Source organism: Leiobunum rupestre, chromosome 7 (genome assembly GCF_980474605.1).
Source record: "Leiobunum rupestre chromosome 7, qqLeiRupe1.1.hap1, whole genome shotgun sequence".
Classification (NCBI taxonomy): domain Eukaryota; kingdom Metazoa; phylum Arthropoda; class Arachnida; order Opiliones; family Sclerosomatidae; genus Leiobunum; species Leiobunum rupestre.
The window spans coordinates 10,898,593-10,922,935 of NC_143390.1; the positions used below are offsets into that span (position 1 = coordinate 10,898,593).

Sequence of the window (24,343 nt, forward strand, 5' to 3'; positions counted from 1 at the left end):
GTAATGATTTCCGGAGACGTGCGGAGAAGTTATTTTTAGGCGGTAGGGCCTCCGCTAGCTTCTACTCATACCGCGATCTTCAAATTGAGGCTTTCCAATACACATTCACAAAGGCCGTGGCTTAAATAAACCAAGCTTATAGAAGTTTATAAGCTACTCGCAGCGCTTACCGCTAGGTGGCTCTATGCAATAAATAATAATAAATAATAATCAGCTAAGCCATAAGTAAGATAATCAACATAAGTATGACACTTCCTATTTACCCAATGCAAATTTTCTTAATGATAGTCTGTTTCGCCAATGACAACGTAAACCATTACGTACTGACGGACTGACAAATCTCCGCGAACTGCTTTGGAGGATGCCCGGAAAATCGGCGATGGTCCACTGGCAACCTTTTTGACGGACCAGCCAAGGCCTATTGAAATTTGAAATGCTTTCAAATGAAAATAATGATGAATTATTGAATACGAATATAAAAATAACTTTTATAAACAATGGCTTCATTTCAGAAGTTAGTTATTTTCAAATTTCAAACCTAAACGCGTGTTTGCATTTCTCGCCATCAAACTAACCAACTATTTGGCCAAGAAGGGACGAGTTCCTTGTTAAGAAACTTCCTATTTCGCAATCACTCCACGACAGATTACCATTAACCGAATTCGTTCTGTGCCATACTTATGTTTTTTATGTTACTTTTGGCTAAGCTAATACCCGAGGAACCACACAGGCTTAAGTCAACCATTGACTTGTGAAGTCAACTACCGGTGGCCGGGTTAAAATTCGTAGGAGGGTGGTGGTAAGCCCTTCAAACACAAAACAGTGTAAAATTGTAATAAAATACAAATACGAACCCTTTATAACAAAAATTCTATCCATCATAACCCAAAAAAAGTGAAAAGGTTCTAATAATAATCAGCTATGCTAATACCAAAAGTAAATATGGGGAGAAAGTCTATCACTGCCTTCAGATTTTACCTTCCACCATGCTTGACACCCTTTTTGAAGAGCTAGTGATCACGTGATATTTATAACCAATAAGGATAGCGCATTACGCGCGAAGTAGTGCATTTGTGGTATTCCGGTCCGCGCTCAAGATGAAAATTTTGAATTTTATTCCCTGGCAACCATGTCACCGCCTCGCGATTTCAAATAGTCTCTCTGACAAATGCTGACCATTATTTCCTTCGAAAACGGTTGATTTTAATTAATAATTACTATATCAATTGTAAAATAAACAAAAAAAGCTCGTCGCTATAGCTATTATTTCAGTTAAACTTGCAAATTGTAAGGCCTTAACATAGTAGATTTACCAATTAGTCCCGATCTCCGCTCTTAGATGGCGCCACGCTCTCCACGATTTAAGCGAGTGTTATTCTAGTTACGGTTTATTTCTTTTCAAAAGTCACGTTATTATTTTTAAAATGTCGCATTTTAGTTTCTATGATATATTTACTTTATTTAGGAACTAAATTAACCAAATTATCGAAAGCAAAAGTTTAATATTCACGTATTTTATAGAGAACTATTTTTCATCGTGGCGGAGTACAACCGATACCTTTGTGTCCCTGTAAAGAGGCGAGGGGGAAGTCATTTCCGAAGCCCAAAAATTTTACCCCTCAAATAAGACGTCGTGCGGCTGGACCCAAGTGCCAGACTTTCTACCCCTATTTATTTTTGCTAATACCCAACACACCACCATAGGCCCAAGTCATCTAGCGACTTTTAATGCCTTAATCAGGTGGCCGGGTTACAATGCGTAGGAGGGTGGTGGCAAACCCCTCATACCACGCGAGCCAACAGCTCTCTACATTTACCTACTATTACCTTTAACAAGTTTTCGTGGTGAGGGGAACCGAAGGAGTCGGGAGAAAACCCCTTTATGATACTGGCTTATAAAAACGCATACCGAGCTTACGACGGCAACCAAAAGTGGGCGTAGCGATAGCTTCCGTTCACTAAAAATATATAAAGTTTATAAAAACATTAAAGGGAATATAACCTCAGGTATTTGGTGTGGAACACCAACGTTTGCAGCTCTGGCCGCTCTTGCCTTTGGCTTTAGAAATGTTTGGCGCCACTATACAGCGTAATTTGAAAAATTGAAGCGGTCTTCCATAAAGATTGCTTTGCAGGTTATATTCCCTTTAAGAACTTTACTTGAAAATATATTCCCAGCAGTTTCATATGAACCAAATAAATCCAAACCAGACTTTTTCTGAAATCCGTTATTCCCACACGACGTGGATTTTATTTAAAAAATAACTAAAAGTTTCATTTAGAATGATCTTCATAGTTAAAAACGTAATTTGTACAAGGTTTACCGAAGGGAATTTCCCGAATAAAGCAACGAGAAAAGACTAATCAATACGAAGACCTTGCTGTCGTTTGCTGGTCTGTATTATTGAATTATTTATCCCGCACGGGATGAGCAAACAAAACAGATATTTATTGACGTACCATTTTCTTTCCACATTCCCGTCTTTTCAAATCTGCACGACCGCACTAGCAGCACTTCATTTCTAATACTTCACTTTATTTACATCTGGTAATATGAATATTTTAATTAATTTTTCTTCGAACGTAAATAAAGTATGAAAATTAGTTATTTAAAAAATTGCAATTAAGCGTTTACCCATTTTATTAATTATTCTGGGTTATTCATCTTCACCGAGCAAAAGGTTAAGGAACTAACTACCTTAAATTAAATCGACTTTGAAACTAGTCATCACAACCTTCAACGTAATTATATTACTCCTTGTTTTTACCCTCGCTCGACTCTTGAGCTCGGTATGTAGTCTGCTACCGAGTTGAAGTATTTACAAAACACGGCGGATTAAAATTAATCCAAGTGATATTAATAAATTTGTTACATCAAATGATTAAAGTATAAAAGTATTTCGTTTACTAAACTTGTCATACGAGAAGATCATTTAAATATTTAAAAAAACGAAAAAGTTTAGTACGGTTTCGATGACGTTTAACAGTTTTTAGCCTCGTGAACTAACAATTTAAGGCTAAACATTTCGTTGACGGCCACAGTAGTGTATTTCAAATCAAATGTGGTTAGTATTTCAAATCAAATGTTGTTAGTATATCAAATCAAATGTTGTTAGTATATCAAATCAAATGTTGTTAGTATTTCAAATCAAATGTGGTTAGTATTACAAACCAAATGTGGTTAGTATAACATATCAAATGTTGTTAGTATTTCAAATAAAATGTGGTTAGTATTTCAAATCAAATGTGGTTAGTATTTCAAATCAAATGTGGTTAGTATTTCAAATCAAATGTGGTTAGTATTTCAAATCAAATGTGGTTAGTATTTCAAATCAAATGTTGTTAGTATTTCAAATCAAATGTTAGTATTTCAAATCAAATGTTGTTACTATTTCATATCAAATGTTGTTCGTATTTCAAATCAAATGTGGTTAGTATATCAAATCAAATGTTGTTACTATTTCAAATCAAATGTTGTTCGTATTTCAAATCAAATGTGGTTAGTATATCAAATCAAATGTAGTATAAAGTATAAAAGTATTTCGTTTACTAAACTTGTGATAAGAGAAGATGATTTAAATATTTAAAATAAGAAAAAGTTTAGTACGATTTCGATGACGTTTAACAGTTTTTAGCCTCGTGAACTAACAATTTAAGGCTAAACATTTCGTTGACGGCCACAGTAGTGTATCAGGTAAAGATTGTTGTTTATCATAAAATACTAGCTAATAAATATCTAAGTATTAACAATACTTTCACAGAGTTGATATGAGTATCGCAATAATAATTCATTTAATTAGTATCGAAAATAAATTAATATTAGTTTGAACTCGGAAGTCACTAAGCCTAATCCGAGCTCCGAGTAAAATGTTTGGGGAAATCTCACCGGTAAATGCAAAAAGTACAGTCAACTTATTGTTTAGTCTTAGCAAAATTGGTTGTGTGTGACGTAGAACAAACAGTGAAAGCACGTAGAAATATTTTATAGAAAGGCCTATTAACCTTCAAAATGGTAACTTTCAAAATCTGTATCTTTAAAATATACCAAAATCTTATAATAAAAAAGTAGCAGGAATCCATACCTCTACTAGGAATGCTTATCCTAGCGTATCGCGTATGGTAAGATCACTCTGACGGCTTTGGCCCCGCCTACGAGATAAAAAATCTCCTTTGATCACACTCCCCTCTCAGGTTGTTGTTTGTTAATTTAAAACCGTCAGCCACATCGAGACGAAAATCAGCCACGATAAGCATTCCGAGTAGAGGTATGGATTCCTGAAATTAGACCTATAAAAAACAATTTCGACTTTGAAAATAGTCAAAATTGCGATCTTTTAAATTGAAATTTAATTGTAAACAAACAGCTTAAACAAGGATAATATTTGACCATTACCGAAGAAGTTTTTTTTCTACTTATGGGGAATGCCTTTGTTGTGACAATCCGCGGCCATCAAAATCTACTTTCCTTCTTAGGGGCCGGGAGCAAAGCTAAAAATCGTCTCTACACTCAGTCATTCACCGAATGAATAAATATCTTTTAACAACCAACGAAGGGTTGTGGACTGTATTTCTTAGGCCTAACTTACGGAGAAAGTTGGTATCGAGCATTTCTTAGGGTTCCGTGCGCGAGCATTACGTAGAGAAAATGAAGCACGCGCCACGAGCTCCGAGAGTCCGTTCGGAAACGAAAGAAGTTTGGACTCTACGTGACGAACATTCCTTGAAGGGCTGCCAAGAATCCGCAATTCTATATCTCTTATATTAGTTCACTTAGGCGCAGTCCTATTCTGGCATCGCGCGGAACGTGACAAGAAGCCGATCTCGCCGACAGCCCAAAAAAGAAAGATATACTTAACGAAACGAACAACAACAACTGGCCGTTTTAATTGCGTTCATTAACGTTCATTTGGGAAATGCCAGTAATTCATTTATTTTCCATGGAAATGGAGAAATTCCGCTATGTATGTCTAGAGAACAATTACGCGTAATTAAATTCGCTAAAAACAACTGGCTGAAACAATACGCTGGCGTTAAGGCTGCTTTTCAATGGGAGCAAAAAACGCCGCGACAGTGAATCGTCGACGCAAAAAGTCGTCGTTAGGCCTAAGATATCTTTTTTTTTGCAACGGATCTTGCGGCATTTTTTCCCGAATGAAAATTAGCCTTGAAGAAATTTTGGCGACGTTTTTGCATGGTGTATCAAACTCAAGAACGGATCAAGGCAGCTGAGAAAAAAGAACGGGTTTCATGAACTACTTTATTTTAAAATTTGTGGGGCGGAGCTTTATTGAGAAATACCTTACAATCATTAATATTGCATTATAATTTTATTATAAAACTATTGTTATTTTAATATGTTATAATCTTTAATCTCAGAAGGTTATAGTACAGGGAGTTTCAAAAGGTTATGTAAAGATGTTAAGGAGTTGTAGGGGGTGAGTTGAGAAGTATGCCTATTTTCCCATTTTCCTACGATGAGTTAAAAGAGCGCCAGAGAGCTTCAAAGTGTGGCCTACTAGCCCCTGGAAGTAGGCTGCCACAAGCGCCAAACCAAGCAGTAGGGACTTTAAATACTGTTTAAGTTTACTTTTTTACGCTCGTGAACTCGATTAGTTTAAAATTCCTTTTTTACCTATCACACGAACCCAAACCTTTATGTTCGCGTTTCCCTGCTGCTTGGTTAGTTGCTGCTTGCAACCTACTTCCAGGGGCTAGTAGGCCACACTTTGAAACTCTCAGGTGCAATTTTCACTCATCGTAGGAAAATGGGAAAAAACAGGCGTACTTCTCAACTCACCCCCTACAACTCTTTAAAATTTTTGCATAACCTTTTCAAACACCCTGTATATAACTTATGACAAAAGTATCCATTAAAATTACACTCATAACATTATCATTTTATATGTTGAATTTCACCCCACGATTGTTTTTTTCAAAAAGCATTTTGAAAATTCAGCGGAAGCGTGCTCGAGTACATGTTTCAAGCGAATAAATTTTGCAGCATAGATATGTGAATACTTGTAATGTAATCATTATATATCTAAATTAGTGTTGTTAATTTTCCGGAAAATAAAATGCGGAAAATGTTCCAGAAAATTTTCCGCAAATCGGGTTTTTGATATCAAAATTTTTGGCGGGTCGGGTCCGGTCGGGTTTATTTTTATAATTTTGTTTTCGGGCCGGGACGGGTCGGGAATTTTACGTACTGACCAGGTCGGGTTGGGCTTTTTACATAAAACTGACCAGGTCGGGTCGGGCTTTTATAAACTAGTTTTATTATTATTATTATTATTATTCGTAACAGCAAATCTCTACATACAGAAAGCGAATCATTATCACGTGTTAATCGTACTCTTGGCGCGTCCACCAATTTTTAACCGTTTCTCAAAGAGCTCCAAGCGCCAGCTACTGACAAAATTTGAATCTGGGAGGCCGCTTTAGCATTTAGTACAAGCGTATACTATAAACATAAAAAGTGCAAGTTTTCCGGGTCGGACCGGGTTTCAATTTTATCGGGCCTATTCGGGTCGGGTCGGGTCGGGTTATCGAAATAAATAATTTTAGTGAGCCAGTCGGGTCAGGCCGTGTTTCAATTTGGTATTGTTTAATCAGGTCGGGCTTTAAAAATATCCGGCCCGTGCGTTTATCGGAGTGGTTAGCACTTTCGCCTTGCAGCAAGAGAAGCCGGGTTCGATCCCAGCTTGTGGCACTGTGTGAAAACTCGGAACAAGTCCTTCCGCGTTGAGTTTGCAAGTTCTCTCCCCACTGGTTTAAGGCGTTTTCCCCCCGAGCTTTTCGTTTTCACCTTATATAAAAACTTGTTGAGGTTAACGGTAATAGTTAGTGTATATGGAGCTGTTGGCTCGCGTGGCCTGAAGAGCTGGTCACCACCCTCCTACGCATTTTAATCCGGCCACCTGAATTATTGGCGTTAAAAGTCACTCGATGACTTAGGCCTAAGGTGGTGCTTTGGGTATTAACCTAGCTGATTATTATATAGTGTGTGTTTCATATGATTGTCAGTAAAACGTTTGCGTGTGAAGAATAAAAAGTGTCATACTTACAGACCATAATCATAGACTTAATATGAAAACCGTGACATACACGAAACGTTTCTGATGTCGTACTGCAAATGACGTAGTGTCACGTGCAACGTACCTATACCAGCGTATATATAAAAGGGGTAGCGAGGCGTTAAGGTTTGCTTTACAACTTGGTAGAGTTCCTCTCAATAGGCTCGTAGCGGAAGAAAATGGACAAATGATGTTTTTAGAGAGAAGAGTGAAGCGAACCGAGACCAAGGGCTAAATTTGTTAGGGCCAAAAGGCAGTCCGCGCAACCCCCTCCCCCAAATAAACGATCGCGTCGCCGCGTGTGTGTCTAAGAGGGGAAAGAAAAACTAGGCACTTGCTGGAAAAAGTCCCGTAACAGGCATTAACGGAAGCCAAGAAGTCGAGAAGAGAGAAGTGTCTCTCCGAGCAATGATTGAGAGCGGCCAATTGGCGAGAGCAAATCCAACTAAAGACTCGTGTTTTCTCGCGATGATTTGATGGGCTTCCGAGAGAAACGAACCACTTTGACAAGCGAAACAACAAATAAAAAACATTGTCATTATTACGTTAAAGGAAAGCTAGGGCCTAAGAAAAGTTACGTTAGTCATAAAGGGCAGTCAAAAATAAACAATCGTTACAATCGGAATTATGTCTCTGTCGATAATAACAAAAGCAGATATAATCATTTATGTTTGGCCAAAATTGACACTAGACGCCTGATGCCTATGGGGATGGCTCACCGGCAGAGCAATTCAGGAGTGGTGTACTCTTACAAGGAGACCTACCGAGGTGTTTCTCAAATTCGGGTTAAGTAGACCTTCATGTACCTTGAAACCTCCTAAAGGGAATAGTTTCAATGGCCATTCGTTTTGCCATGGCAACCAAAAATGTTTTTCACAACTAAAATTTAAACTTTCTCTAAGTAAAATAGCATGGCCAAATCATGGTTAGGAGCTTTCAAGGCAAGGTTGCTAGAGACGCTAATATAGATGTGCTCGCGCGGCCCTTTTTAAAGCCTTCAAATAAGAGACGAGATGAAAGTGACAGGGTCTGACGATGACGTCACTAAAACATTCGATTAGCGCCTTAGGCGTTATAAATAATGCTAAAAAATATATCAAAAATGCATTGCTTGGGTACGGCAAACGTCAGAGCAAATATAGTCCGAGGACATAAAACAACTTCTAAAAATCGTGACGTGACGTCGGTGACAGACCCTTGAAACATAAGAGCAAAAACATTTACCATTTCAAATCAAGCGTGAGGACCCCTTGCTTTCAAGGTACATGAAGGTCTACTTAATGAAAAGAGACTTAAAACGGTTTTAAAATTCACAATTTATTTATTAAAAATCCAACGTTTCGGAGGAACTCTTCCTCCTTCTTCAGGGATTTTTACAAGTCTGACTCGCCTTCGGGAAAAAATGTTTTTTCGTCCCAAAATTTTACCATTACACTGTCAGACTTGTAAAAATCCCTAAAGAAGGAGGAAGAGTTCCTCCGAAACGTTGGATTTTTAAATAAATAAATTGTGAATTTTAAAACCGTTTTAAGTCTCTTTTCATTTAGTTTTTCACAATGTGCTTCTCTTCACTTCTAAGGTCTACTTAACCATCGAGTTTGAACAAAATCGGCGAGTAAATCCTCGGGATATCTCCTTGTTAGTATAGAAACTCTAAAACAATCAACGGATTCCTTATATATCAAATATTCTACCTTCTAACATTTCAAGATATTTCGTGTTAATTTTCATTATTAAATTAAAAGTTATTAAATAATTTCTACGTACGCCCGTAAAACTTTCGGGAGAGCCGGGACCATAGTAGGGGAAAGACCACAAGGGGGCATCAGCGACAGCCAGCAAGGATGATTGAGGCAAGACGGGATGAATAAAATAAGATAATTTTTACGTCAGCCTGTAAGACTTTCCGTATATCCGGAATCGATTTTCATATCACGAAAATTAATTTACTTTGTTGTTCATATAATTTTGTGTTTCATTGATCATATTACTTTTGGTTTACAGTGAATATACTAAAATCAAACAAACAGGTATTCTTTCGTTTCCACGATACACTCTTTTCGAATTTTGTGGTTGGTAAGAGAACGGCCCAGGACTGAGCTGTGACGTCACGCAAAAGTTCTGGATAGTTCAGATTTTTTGTACGAATAGTTGTGATTCAAATTAGGATCGTACGATTTGACGTACGCAGCCCGATGTGCAGACGAATTTTAGAGATTTCAACCTTGAGTTCTGGCCAGTACTTGCTCTTGAGCAGGTACCATTTAGAACGGTTCCGAACTGTTCAACAAGAGGTTCTTGTCTGCGAATAGTTTGCATTTGGGTAATTTTAGAATTTTTTTGCCGAATAGTGCGCATGGGGACTGGTTGAACGGTTCAGGGGCGTGATTCTACTCTTATCGTTAGCTACTTAACGAAAATAATTATTCGTTAGCTAATATAATTTCAATGGAGCCAACGAAAATTTTCTTTCGTTAACTCCTTAACGATAAGAGTAGAATCACGCCCCAGAACTCACTAATAGTTTTCAGCTATTATGTCATTGTCGCCCTCTGTGGTTCAATAATACTACGCAATAAACAATGAATTAATATTATTTTAATTTTTTTTATAAATATATAATATATATTTATATTTTTAATAATATATAATATATATTTTTTATTTTTAATAATATATAATATATATTTTATATTTTTAATATTAGAACTATTTGCCTAAAAAAGTTAAAAAAAACTATTTGCAATTCCAACATTGCCGATTTATCTCATTCTCTCAAATTCCATGTACCCTGAACAAAAACGAGGCAAAAGATAACACTAACTAAGAGTAACATTTTTCATCTCCTTTGACCAGATTCCAAATGATGTTGATCGATATCAGCGACAAAATTGATTTTTTTTGTGTTAATACGTAGATATTTTAAAGCTGCAAAATTGATAGGGCAACATGTTTATATGACCAAACTCTGAATTTTTATTTATGAATATTTAAATATTGTAAAATTGATATTATTTGTGTTAATACGTAGATATTTTAAAGCTGCAAAATTGATAGGGCAACATGTTTATATGACCAAACTCTGAATTTTTATTTATGAATATTTAATTATTGTAAAATTGATATTATATGTGTTAATACGTAGATATTTTAAAGCTGCAAAATTGATAGGGCAACATGTTTATATGACCAAACTCTGAATTTTTATTTATGAATATTTAAATATTGTAAAATTGATATTATTTGTGTTAATACGTAGATATTTTAAAGCTGCAAAATTGATAGGGCAACATGTTTATATGACCAAACTCTGAATTTTTATTTATGAATATTTAAATATTGTAATATTGTAGCGTAAACGAATTTTAAAATATTGTATACTTTTTAATATGACATTCTGTTTATATGCACTTTAAACTTGCTGAGATCCCTTCTTGATAGTATTTTAAAACATGTTATGTAATTTTGTTTTTTATTTTAAATACGTTTCATTAATAGTATTTAGTATTTTGTATTTTAATAAACGTCTTTTTTATATATTTTAATTATTTTTATGTCAAAAAATACTTTCAGGCAATTAATATCTCTGAAATATCGACCTTAAGTATATACAGCGTGTAGTTGTACATACTTTATCATCACGCTTCGATCCATTAATATCTGGGTAAAACAAATGGTTGTTTCGAAATTTCAGATTGTGTGTCCTAGTTTCTCCCGTTTTTGTGAGTAGCAATTTTCTCGTACCACCAATTATCCAATTTTGTATTCTATTTCCGTAAGGGCATTTTTACCCGCTAGGTGGCGAGGAGAATGGTTATTTTCTTTCCGGGGAAGCGTTTCTAATCTAAGCTATTAATTAGACGATGTTTAATTAATGATGATTAAATTTGATTAAAATTAAATATGTAGCTTTGACTGTAAAAATATAAACCGTGATTAAACAATAACATTTTGGAATTTATATTTTGGGGGCTATTATAGGTCCTCGATTGTACGTGCGGTCCAAAGTACTGTTATTGAAAATCTTTGGAGTCTGGCAATTAACGTTTCATCTATTAAAATTAAAATATAATTAAATGTCCGAGGTGCTTTCGAAATAATTATATAATACAAACAATTTATTTATTCAAATTAAAGTGTGGGCTCAACGTGAAGTGGCTCTTTTATCAACAGATGTCGCATTTTCTGAAGGTGGGGCCCTAGGCACTAACAAGGAGAGTACCCCAGCCGTAATGTAGACCAAGGACAGTAGATACAGGGACGAGAAAGTGTATTGGCGGCCTCTGTTGGAATATATCACCTAAAACGACCTAAACGCGAGGAGAGTTAGTTGTAAACAAAAAAATGGCGGTCACCTAATTTTAGCGGTTCTTAACGAGGTTTAAGTGTTCAAAACAAATGGGCATTTTTTATTTACGCTCGTAGTTTTATTTTTAATTTAACATCAAAATGGTAAAAACTAACTACAATAATACTGTCCATGGTGAACCACGTCTTAACAATGGCCGCGGTTTGTTTACATCTAACTCCCCGTAAATATGAAGACGTTTAAAGTCGGAATTTTTTTTCCTGTTTTCTCGTCCCTCTACCTACTGTCATTGTGTACACCTATATGAAATATGAAATTTCCCAAAAGGTGACGTTGCACTACCCATTCGATTTTACTATGGCAATCGAAAATGTTTTTGACCACTTAAAACGTTAAGATCACGGAATGTGTAATTTGGACCACATTTAGGTAAATTTCATCAAGTTTGGGTAAATTGGAATATTTTCGGGGTAAATTTGTAACAAAGTTTGGGTAAAATAAGGAAAAAATCTCTTTTTGGTTGTAAGTGGTCAAAAACATTTTCGGTTGCCATGGCAAATCGAATGAGTAGTGGTGGGGGGCCATAGGTCTAAACCTAGTAGGCCTAATCCTTAATTCGGCACTGTCGCTAGCGTCGAAATCAAAACCAGATGCCTAAGCTACAATTTGACCCAAAAGGCGGGACATAAAAGTATTCCTCGCTTCATGAATCCATACCTATACTTGGAATGCTTATCCTGTCGTATCGCGTATGGTATGATCAGTGTTTCCACACGGGCGACTTTATTTTTCCCTTTTTTTGGAGCGGATAAATTAATTTTTCCCGTTTTCGAAAACCGTTTTTCCCGCAATTTTTCCCGCTAAATTTTAACCGACGGCACTTATGTTAAAATCGCGTGCGCCGCAGAAATTATGATTTTTCCCAAATGATGACGATTTTCATTCCATATTTAAGTTTAAGGAGGCCACAAATGATATAATTCCTTTATCAGTCCCGTTTTTAAATTTAATAGATTTTAAACTAGTAAACAGCCACTCTGTTACTGCATTAGAATAAGGCAAGCACGAAAAGAATCTCACTAGTTTTGGAACTGAGTATTGTTTCGGAAAACCGCCCAACTGGCAGCCCTGCTTCGAAATGAATAAATGATATTGCCCGTAAGTTCGTAACGGCAAGGATACGGGTAACCGAGGATACGGGTAGCAGACGATTCTAATTAGAACAAGAGCTGATTCGAGTACGCAGTGAACAACTTTGCGCAGTAAATCTAGCGAGTTCAGAAAAGGTCTAGAAATAAGTACGATAAACAAAAAGGCCTAGAAATAAGCATGCACTATATATTTTTCTCTATCTTTAACTTTTCCTTCGAAATTTCCCGTTCTGAGTAATTTTCCCCGCTTTATTCCCTTATTCCCGCTTTCGAATATTTTGCAGCGCTCTTAGTCAGTTTTCCCCTCTGACGGCTTTGGCCCCGTCTACGAGAGATAAAATCCCCTCTGCGCGCGCTCCCCTCGCGCGTAGTAGTTTCAATCCCAGACAAACTTCCGTTTTTCCAACTATTTTTTTGTTGTTTCGTCTGCTTTTGAATTTCAGTCTAAGCCTTATTCCACTAATGAATTGAGAAATAACCAGGGTTGGCAAGAACGAGCCAGACTGGATTAAAAAACACTGGTTTAAACCAACAAGTTTTAACCACCGAAAAAATCCATGGATAAAAGCACTTTTTATTAAAAAAAATATTGAGAAATGAATTAGAAAATTTGAAATAAAGATAAAAAATGCAGAATATAATTATCTGCATTTTTTATTTCAAAACGAAACTAAAACTTAACCTTCACTTTTTGACGTCTGCTACGCCGCCATATTAGGGTATAAAAGCTGGTAAATAAGCCTGCTATACCTCACAATATAAAAGTACTGTCACGCGCAAAAACGCAATTTTGAAATTGGTGAATTTCACAATTTTCGAAGTAATAATAAGCAATTTGAGCATTTTTTTATTAGTGGATTTAACCGGTTTAACTTTACTGGATTTTTTTCATTTTTAAAAAAGCCGGTTTTTTTCCAACCTGGAAATAATGCTTACAATTGTCTACAAACGTCCAAAATAGTACAATCTTAGTATTTTAAAACCCTTGTACTGTCTTCGAGAACGTTCCCAGATGCTTGGTTTTCATCACATGAAAAGTTGGTTAGACATTGGTGGTTTTTTAAAACCATTATTTACTATTACAATTACATACTGACAATTATAAATAATTTTTTCTGTCAGCGAAAGACTGTTTTCTACAATTTTTGAATTTCTTTCATGCCACACTCTTAAAAACGTAGCTTTTTTTGTATTTTCCACTAAATTATGGACACATTTTTCCCATAAAGCCTGCTAAAACCTTTCAAAACCATTTTCTTTACATTCATAAAAAGCAAGTATTATTTTATGGCTGTCAGTGAAATTAAAATTGCCATTTTCTACTCAACTACTCTGTTCTTTAATAACTTCTTTATTTTTACTGATTTTAATTTTTTTAAGTGGTTTTAGCAATTTTACTTTCGAAAATTATTGCTATACGGTTTACCGAAATTTTTAAGTTTTGAGTAGAAGGTTTTAATCGTATGAAACGCGTAGGAAAAAAACGTATTTTCGGACATCACAGTGACCTAAAAATAACCTGTCAGCCACATCGAGACGAAGTTCTGCCGCGATAAGCATTCCAAGTAGAGGTATGGATTCCTGCTCGAGTTGATTGGCTCGTTTCAAAATTTGACAATTACTTAAATTATAACAATTTTTAACAATATATTTTATATGGAATGTATAATTTAGGTCCTCTAAGTAGACTATAAGCTGGCTAATTATAATAATTATAAATGGTTCTCTAACCATAGATTAAACACTAAGTGTTTAATTCATGTTCTAACGACGGTACTGTTTCGCTATTTTGAATTTTAACTTCTTTATCCATTAATAGATGGCGCCACGCTCTCCAGTAAAATAGTTTTTTTTTCTCGAAGAATCGGATAGATTCATTGCCAATTTGCCATCTCTAATAACAACGACCTTATTTAAAGCAGGTGGCAATGATAGAGCCGACATTTGCTTTAAGCCGATATACATTATACAGTGCCATTTTAAGACTTTCGTAGGCCTTGGGCACTAAGACCTTTATAGGCCCTATTTCTGAGAAGATATTTTTAAATGGATTTCTTTTCATACTCAACAACCTTTGCAAGCCCTGGGCACAGTGCCCATAATTGTGCCCAATGGATAAAATGGCCCTGCCGATATAGACTATTCTACTAAAAGGATCAACTCCATAAATTTAATATTTGATTGGCTTTGAAATTGTCAATTAAAAATAAACTATTTTTCATTAAATTTTATAAAGTAGTATTGAAAGAAGTTTATACTCTTCACTCCAAATAAAAATGTTAAGACTTAACGAAAACCCTAATCCTCAAGTTATTGATTTATTATATTCCCATCCTCCTACGCATTGTAACCCGACCACCTGAATTAATGGCTTTAAAAGTCGCGTGATGACTTAGGCCTGTCTTGGGTATTAGCCTAGTTGATTATTATAAATGTATGGGGTTTGTTTTATTTTTTAAAGTACGTAATAATTTTAAGTCTTTTCAGAGTACATTTCCAATTTAGACTATTAATTGTTTTATAAAAATAATTTTTAATGGGTGTTTTAAGTCACACTTTAGAAATTGTTCTCGATACTTATAGCTTCATATAGAATTTTTTCTATCACTTATTACAGTGTCAACACTTAAAAACACTTAACAACATTAAATTTTTAATTTCCTTATTTAAAGCAAGTGTCGGCTCGACGTGAAGTAGCTCTTTTTTGAACAGATGTCGCTAGCGTTGAAATCAAACAAGATATTTTAAATGTGATATATAATTAGGTTAAAGTCAACTAAGTAGAGTATAAGTTGTCTAATTACAATACTTTACAATGGTTCTCTAACGACGTTATAGTTTCGCTATTTTGCAATTTAGCTTCCTATGCCATTAATAGATGGCACCCCGCTCTCCAGGAAAGTCATTTTTTCAAAGAATCGGGTAGATTCATTGCCATCTCTAATAATAAGGGCCTTATCATAATACAGGTGGCCATGATAGAGCCAACAGTTGCTTTAATTCACGATGTTTGAAGCTTGAAGGCTAGACCACGGGTTACAAGGTCCGCCGAGAAAAATACACTGCACGGGTTAGAGATTATTTATTCGACCTTCTCTCCCGATGCTGAGGGACTCCTTACTCCATCTGGGGGCAGAAATCGTTACTAAATAATAGAGAAGGAGTGTAGACTTACAGCGCGATGCAGAGGGAGTCCTTAGTAGAAAACCTAACTTACATTTGTTTATTTAAAGAAAAGCAATTTACATAACACTGCAAATATTTCAATGTTAAGAATAATTTTCGATTTAAAAATATGTTTAAAATTCACTTTAAATATTGTTTGAATTTTACTGGTGTCCCACCCGTGCAACGGAAATAGAGCTGGAAAATCCTAGAATTTATAATTGGTCCTATCTTCTATCATGAGCTACGGAATTGTTTTCCCAGATTCTTGAAGCTCAAGTTTGGCAATTTAATTTAAAAATGTTTATTTTCGCCTGTTCTCGGACTAAAAGTGTGCTCTTTTACCCTAAAACGTTTTATCCGCCTGTTCCGGGGTTGAGAATTACTCCGGCCCATAAACTATTCGCTGGTTCCGGAGAATTAGGGCTACTCTTTTTACTCCTTCCGAAAAGGTCGAGGTGTAAAGAGAGTAAATCGGATTTGGTCGTCTGCTAGCCAGAATTTATCTGCTAAAAATGCCACAGGAACAACGTTTTTACTCCGACTCAAACTATTATCCACCACAGAATCGGAGTAAAACGTCATAGATTTACTCTTCTACGAAATCCAAGAACAAGCGAAAAGAAACCACATATTGTCAAAAGTAAATAGGAGGAGAAAGTCTATCACTGCCTTCAGATTTTACCTTCCACCATGCTTGACATCCTTTTTGAAGAGCTAGTGATCACGTGATATTTCTAACCAATAAGGATAGCGCATTACGCGCGAAGTAGTGCATTTGTGGTATTCCGGTCCGCGCTCAAGATGAAAATTTTGAATTTTATTCCCTGGCAACCATGTCACCGCCTCGCGATTTCAAATAGTCTCTCTGACCAATGCTGACCATTATTTCCTTCGAAAACGGTTGATTTTAATTAATAATTACTATATCAATTGTAAAATAAACAAAAAAAGCTCGTAGCTATAGCTATTATTTCAGTTAAACTTGCCAATTGTTAGGCCTTAACATCGTAGATTTACCAATTAGTCCCGATCTCTCCTCTTAGATGGCGCCACGCTCTCCACGATTTAAGCGAGTGTTATTCTAGTTACGGTTTATTTCTTTTCAAAAGTCATGTTATTATTTTTAAAATGTCGCATTGTAGTTTCTATGATATATTTACTTTATTTAGGAACTAAATTAACCAAATTATCGAAAGAAAAAGTTTAATATTCACGTATTTTATAGAGAACTATTTTTCATCGTGGCGGAGTACAACCGATACCTTTGTGTCCCTGTAAAGAGGCGAGGGGGAAGTCATTTCCGAAGCCCAAAAATTTTACCCCTCAAATAAGACGTCGTGCGGCTGGACCCAAGCGCCAGACTTTCTCCCCCTATTTATTTTTGGTATGATTAAATCTGATTCAAATAAAATCTATAGCTTTCCGTCGTTTTATTTGGGTGGTGCTTAAATATAAATGTGTTGTGGTCTTCCGTTAGAATTTATATTCCCTTTAAAATACACCTCGATTGAATGTGATACGGGAAGTGGAAATCAGGGGTAAAAAAGAGTGACAATATTCCTTTGAGATATATCAGTAGACAAGTCTGTAACCGAAATTCTGAATATTTCAAGAAAAGACGGTTTTTGGATCAAACCGAAGTTTCATTACCGAAAAGGTATGGAAACTCTTTCTGGCGGAAGAGAAAAAAAGAGTGAAGAGAAAAAACTAATTTGAAACAATGGCGCGGGGCTCCCATTCGCGTGACGTCACCATCTACACTGTGGAAGGCCTTTGAGCCATGGCCACCATCTTAACCGAAATTCCTCGAGAAGGTAAGGTGGCAAAAACCGCCTAAAGGCGTTACACTCGAGAAGAAAGAATTTATTCGGGCTAACTTAGAATATGCATCTTCAACAATATCCGCTGCGTTCATGATCGAGGTTTAAGTGACGTCTTGCAGCCCAATCCCAAACTAAACTAGCCCAAAGAAGCGCCCATCGTCAAAAATTATTTTTCCCCATAAAATAGCCCAAATTTTATATAAAATAGATGCTTCATTATTACTTATTTTTATATTAAGTAATTATTTGACCGAAAATTCGCACTTCTATAAACAAATTCCATTCTAAAGGCGCTTAAAGGAAATCGCCCAAAAGTAACATTTCCGAAAGCCAGGACCTGAGTGGTAACGTATCACTTTTTAGGGGAAATCAAATTAAACTTAATTGTTTTAAGTTTTAAAATGGAGTACCTACCAAATACAGCTAGCACCTCTATTAAGCCTTGGCTACGCCATTTTGTTTGTTGACAAAAATACAGCATGGATCGAGTGGCAATGAATAAATAATCATCCTCCCAAGAAATTTTTAAGAAGTTAATATTTCGGAGAGCCAGGACCTGCAAGTCACTGTTTATATAGTCTTTGTTGAAATAATGAAAAAATTTCACCTTTACGGCCACAACAAAGCTTTTTTGACATATTAAGGCTTAGCAATAACACGACGTTCTGTTTACTAAAAATTTGACAACGTTTTAAAAAGTACAAATGTACCGCTCGGAACCACATTGGTTGGAAGTCACAAAAACAAGCCCAAAAATCAGGCCTGTCTCAAGACCTTTTGGGGCCCTGGGCTAAATTATTTCTTAAGACCTTTGCGATCCCCAACGGTAAGCCTTTGTATGTCCGTTGTCTAAATTCAACTACGCAATAATCCAACCAAAACTTTTAATTTCAAAAGTATAACATAGTCCTACTGAAAATAAGATTTTTACTGACATTGACTCGCTGTTAGGTTTTAGAAATTGTTGGTACCGTATGATACGCGATATGGCGATGAGTCAAATTACTTCAGACGTAACTAAAAGATACATAATATTAAATTAGCATAAATAATATTTAACCAACTAAACCCTTATCCCTAGAGTAAAGTCTGTATGGCTGGCCTTTCCGGGGCCCCAAAACTGGCTGGGGGCCCTGGGCTGTAGCCCATTTAGCCCACGCCTTAAGACGGCCCTGCCAAAAATCCGCCTCCCGCCCATACCTTTTTTTCCAGCGCTTTGAAAAGGAGCCCAATTGGGCGGGAAAACCACCCATTTGGCAACTCTGTTCCCCGTCTACACTGAGATAGAAATATAAATATAACGCGAGAAAAGGTGGAGAGGCGTGAAATCAAGGCGCGAACAGACTGCTCCCTACATATTCTCTGTGCACCAGCATACATTCTCTTGGTACAAGGCTTAAGACTGCTTTGCTAAGAAAAAACGTTTCTCCCATTGAGAAGGGGCTCTGGAAATTGAACAATTCTTTTCCGGTGGTAATATAAAAACTGAAAGTCTTTGGAATTCGAAATTTGATGTCCAGCCGAGCGTAAAAGCGAAACCGATGGCATGCCCGCTGAGAGCTAACGGTGATAGGCGAGGAGGGATTTTACAATGCAAAACCGAACTTGATTAAGCCATCTCCTTTCTTTAGTAATTGCGAAGTTTGAAGGTTTTGGATACGCTCGTAAAACAAAAATCCGTCTTACAAAGTTCCACGCGTTAAAAATAACTTTCAGAGTTATCCAAAAAGCTAGGAATAATTTATTTTAATACAATACGGAATAAGAAATTTGGGGTACTTTTATCCACCCACTCTTACCTTTTTCATTATAATCTTCTACCTCTTTAGTTCTCCGTGCTTGAAATGAAAAATACGTATTGCCAGAAGTAAATAATATCATACAGAAACTAAGTAATAATTTAACTTTTTTGTCTTTATTAAATTTTAAAGCTAAATATTGGGGAGCGTTAAAATTTAATAAAGGCAAAAAAGATAAATTCACGTAAAATTATGTAAAAATATATAATATTGTAAAAAATAAGTTAGTATAGAAATGTAAAAAAATAATTCTTAAAATTTCAATCAGTTCGGATTTAAATTTTAACCACTTCACGAAACCTTGCTAATTTTAAAATAAATATTAATTTTAAAGTATGAAGTATCCGTTGAGGTTTTACTTAGTTTTTATATATTTAAACACCATGGTCAACAACTTCAAGGTATATGAAAATAATATCATAAGTAACATAAGATATTTAAGTAAGACAATTAGCAAAAATTATCACCGAACTGATTTTCAGTGTTATGGCGGAATCAACATTTTGTTGTGTCTAAATATAATAACTAATTAATAATTAATTATAACAAAAATAAATAGGGGGAGAAAGTCTGGCACTTGGGTCCAACCGCACGACGTCTTATTTGAGGGGTAAAATTTTTGGGCTTCGGAAATGACTTCCCCCTCGCCTCTTTACAGGGACACAAAGGTATCGGTTGTACTCCGCCACGATGACAAATAGTACTCTATAAAATACGTGAATATTAAACTTTTGCTTTCGATAATTTGGTTAATTTAGTTCCTAAATAAAGTAAATATATCATAGAAACTAAAATGCGACATTTTAAAAATAATAACACGACTTTTGAAAAGAAATAAACCGTAACTAGATTAACACTCGTTTAATTCGTGGAGAGCGTGGCGCCATCTAAGAGCAGAGATCGGGACTAATTGGTAAATCTACGATGTTAAGGCCTAACAATTGGCAAGTTTAACTGAAATAATAGCTATAGCTACGAGCTTTTTTTGTTTATTTTACAATTGATATAGTAATTATTAATTAAAATCAACCGTTTTCGAAGGAAATAATGGTCAGCATTGGTCAGAGAGACTATTGGAAATCGCGAGGCGGTGACATGGTTGCCAGGGAATAAAATTCAAAATTTTCATCTTGAGCGCGGACCGGAATACCACAAATGCACTACTTCGCGCGTAATGTGCTATCCTTATTGGTTAGAAATATCACGTGATCACTAGCTCTTCAAAAAGGGTGTCAAGCATGGTGGAAGGTAAAATCTGAAGGCATTGATAGACTTTCTCCCCATATTTACTTATGATTATAATAATAATCAGCTAGGCTAATATCCAAGGCACCACCATAGTCCCAAGTCAGCTAGAGACTTTTAAAGCCTTTAATTCAGGTGGGTGGGTTACAATGCGTAGGAGGGTGGTGGCAAGCCCTTCAAGCCACGCTAGCCAACAGCTCTCTATGGACTCACTAAAGCTACCGCTGATTTTACAAAATAAATAAATACTTCTGTTGTGGAAGGTATATTATTAACTTCTGTTACGGCCCTTAATTTGTTAAAGGAAATATTTTCGACAATTTTTTCTAATAAAATACTCGTTTATTTTTTGGGATAATTGAGTCTAGACGCCTACGAGGCAGGATTACCAGCGTAACTTCTCTTTTGCGGTGCTTTTCCGTGGAGCCTGCCGCGTAGGAGCCTAGTCTATTGTTCTTTCTACTTTCGCCTTCATAGAATGTAATTTTCCTTTAAAAGGAGTAGAAATTAAATCTAAAAATCATCTACCAGGAAAACGGTCAATGGGCTAGTTTTATTTTATTCAAATCATATTGACCTAAGAGCTGTTGGGAACACATTTTAAAGTTAGGACCTTAAAGCGAGTAGAAAATAAATAAAAAATCATGCTTTAAACAACTATTAAATTAGAAAACTTATACTCTACTTAGACGAAGTTAACCTAAATTATATATCCCATATAAAATTATAATAATTTAAGTTATTGTCAAATTTACAAACGAGCCAATCAACGCGAGGGGTACTTTTATGTCCCGCCTTTTGGGTCAAAATGTAGCTTAAGCATCTTGTTTTGATTTCGACGCTAGCGACATCTGTTGAAAGAAGAGCTAGTCCACGTTGAGCCGACACTCGCTTTAAAATGCTCCTTCCCCGCTAAAAAAATCAAATCAGTCCGGTATTTCATTGGTTCCCTAAATCTGACGTCACAGAACGCGATTAAAGCGCACCCCTGTGGCGTTATTCCTTGTCTCAATATAATACACAATCCATAAAATCCCTAAATTTTCCAATGAATAAATTCCAAATACCGCCAGAAGATGATTCAAATTATACATGTATAGAGTTGTAAGTACGAAACTTTTCCGTATTTCCGAAAAAGAAAAAAAAGTTTTCATTCCATGATTAGTCTAATTTGTTTGTAAATTTTTAATTTAAGCGGCATTTTCGCCTCATTTTTTCGAATCTAAAAGTAAAACTAAACCTCTAGACTAGCTTTAAACTGATTATCAATGTAACACTATTAATGTTTGTAGTATTTTTACTGTTATTAGACATTTTATATCGATTAAAACCTTAAATAGTAATTTATGTTTCATTTTTTTATTTTATCCTATTTAATTTTAATAAGACAAAAACATTGATGGTTAAGATATCCTTATATATAAGTATATTTTGTATTTATCAATTTCCAGTAAATATTAAGAAGCAATTTTAAGTGCTTCTGGAAGTGGCTTTAAACCTTCATTAACGTAAAAAACCGTTGTTAGGCTATTTTTTGTTTTTAGTTTCATAAAACATTCATTGGTGAAATTATTAGAGTAAATTCTATGATTAGAATGTACGTATTCTGTGGATTTATGTTTAAGCTTGTTGTTTTTTACATTTTCGAACCACAAAACGAGAATAATAATGTTGAGGAAAAAAGTTAAGAAAAATATAGGTCTTAACAAAAGCTCTTTTGGTCTTAATATTAAAAAACGCGTATTCACCGATCTTTATCCTTTAGAAACTTGAAAAAAGATAAACGGGAACAACTTCTGGCTGAACAAATCGATCCAGGCATAATTAAACAATTTTACAAATTAAATAAATTGTCAAAATATCAAATGCAAACTAGTTAGTTTTTGCGTCGTCCTCCACCAGTGTTGAAACGCGCGCCATCTTTTATCCGGATCCTATGGGCATATTCCCGCCAAAAACAAATTACCACTTTTTTGAAAGAGAGACGTCTCTCTTTACTATACACTCTCTGGTATTAGCATAAATAATGTGGTTCAAGTAATTATTAAAGTGGTTTTGACCACCAAACCTTCCTTATTTCCGAACCTACGGCACTTAATCGATTTAATTTAAAATACAGAGGACTCTACCACTACTCGTAGTCCTATATTCGAAAGACGAAATTTTGGTTGGAAGTACCGCCATCTATCGACCAAGTTGTATGCTAAGTAAGTGAAAGCTGTCAGCCCAATCAAATTAATTTCTGTGTATCAAATGAAAGTTTCTGGCAAGAAAAATTTTAATCCAAAAGTCGGACGCTATTTCCACACTCATTTAGTTGATAAGAAATGAAGCAGATGGCGCTATTAGTTCTAAGATTGAAGCCTCGCTCTCGAGCACTGGCTCTACTACGAGTGGTTCCGCACCGGCCTAAAGCACGGACCGTATATCTCGAGAACTATTATATGTAGAGCAAAAATTCCAAGAAGAAAGTTGTTCTTCGTCACATTACCACTAACTTTTTAATTAGCATTTTTGCTCTAAACCTAATGGTTCTCGAGATAATTTTAGTATGACCTTGAAGACTTTGTTCAAGGTCATACAATTTTCCGAATATTAAAATCTCCCACCATGATGAGATTGTCTAGCAAATTTCGACAATGTAACACGACTTGTTTTGGAGTTATTAGCGCTTTCTTGCAATTTTCCCTTTTACGACCTTTGTGAATTTGGTAAATTTTTCTCGACCTCCTATTGGCCTAATCTGATTGATTCCACGCTATTTAGACCTAAAACGTGACGGGGAACACTTTTCTAATTGGAACCAACTTTCTAACACTTGCGGTTCTCGAGATAGTTTTTAGATGACCTTGAAGACATATTATATAATATTTCTTATTCATTTATTTATTTTTATTTTCTGCACATTGTATAAATTTATGCTAAGTTGACTGGGCCAAAAGGTCCGAACTACTGTGATAAAATGCTTTAATAAATTTCTAAATTTGATTTCTATATATACCCAATAAACCTAATTATGTAAGTCAACCGAAAATTGTAAAAGCGATCCCAAATAATGTAACATCAAGACCATTGATGTAGCAATTAAAAACCCTAGTTAAGTACAAATCATCTAAAACCTGTAATCTTATACAAAGTGTATGAACATGTTGTTTTACAGGTAATAAAATTGAATTGAATTGAAAATCACGCTCTGAAATGTAAATATCATTTTCTGATTTCTGAAATCACTTTGAGATTCAAAATCCCGTCGGGCAGGGAGGCGGGTCAGTATAGTTTCCATTTTATTAACTAGTTAAAATTCCCATACATCTACTTGGATAAAGCTATTTAATTTTCGTTAAAATAGACCTATGTTTATTTTTTTTTACCATGGTTAATAACTAATTTAATAATAAAATTTTTCCATCGACAGATATTTCATGGTACTATTTTTATTTTTAAAAACATTTAAAATTTTTAAATGTTTTTAAAAATAAAAATAGTACCATGAAGTATCTGTCGATAGAAAAATTTTATTATTAAATTAGACCTATGATGAGTTAACTGCGCGCGGGGGGAGATAATTCAACACCCTAGTGGTCATAATACGTACAATCCCCACGATATATTAACTACGTAGACTATTTAAGTCCAATATGACTAATTATCTCAATCACTGCAACGAAAAACGTTCATTGAAACGCGTACGAAACAAACTATTTATTATTAAACTTATGATTCTTATGCTGGTGCGTATTAACCATTAGGCAGGAATCCAGGTTTAGAAGGTAAC

At 35.3% G+C, this 24,343-nt stretch overlaps 1 long non-coding RNA gene across 2 annotated transcripts in view; it reads right to left on the reverse strand.

The window, feature by feature from the left end:
- LOC149934417 (uncharacterized) overlaps positions 1-4,616 on the reverse strand; it is a 79,928-nt gene extending 75,312 nt beyond the window's left edge. For both annotated transcript variants that reach the window (XR_016482331.1, XR_016482330.1), the window contains exons 1-3: positions 4,394-4,616; positions 4,083-4,287; positions 2,461-2,545 (exon numbers count right to left, since the gene is read on the reverse strand). This is a non-coding gene — a long non-coding RNA (uncharacterized LOC149934417). The remainder of the gene's footprint in view (positions 1-2,460; positions 2,546-4,082; positions 4,288-4,393) is intronic.
- Positions 4,617-24,343: the final 19,727 nt, after the last annotated feature.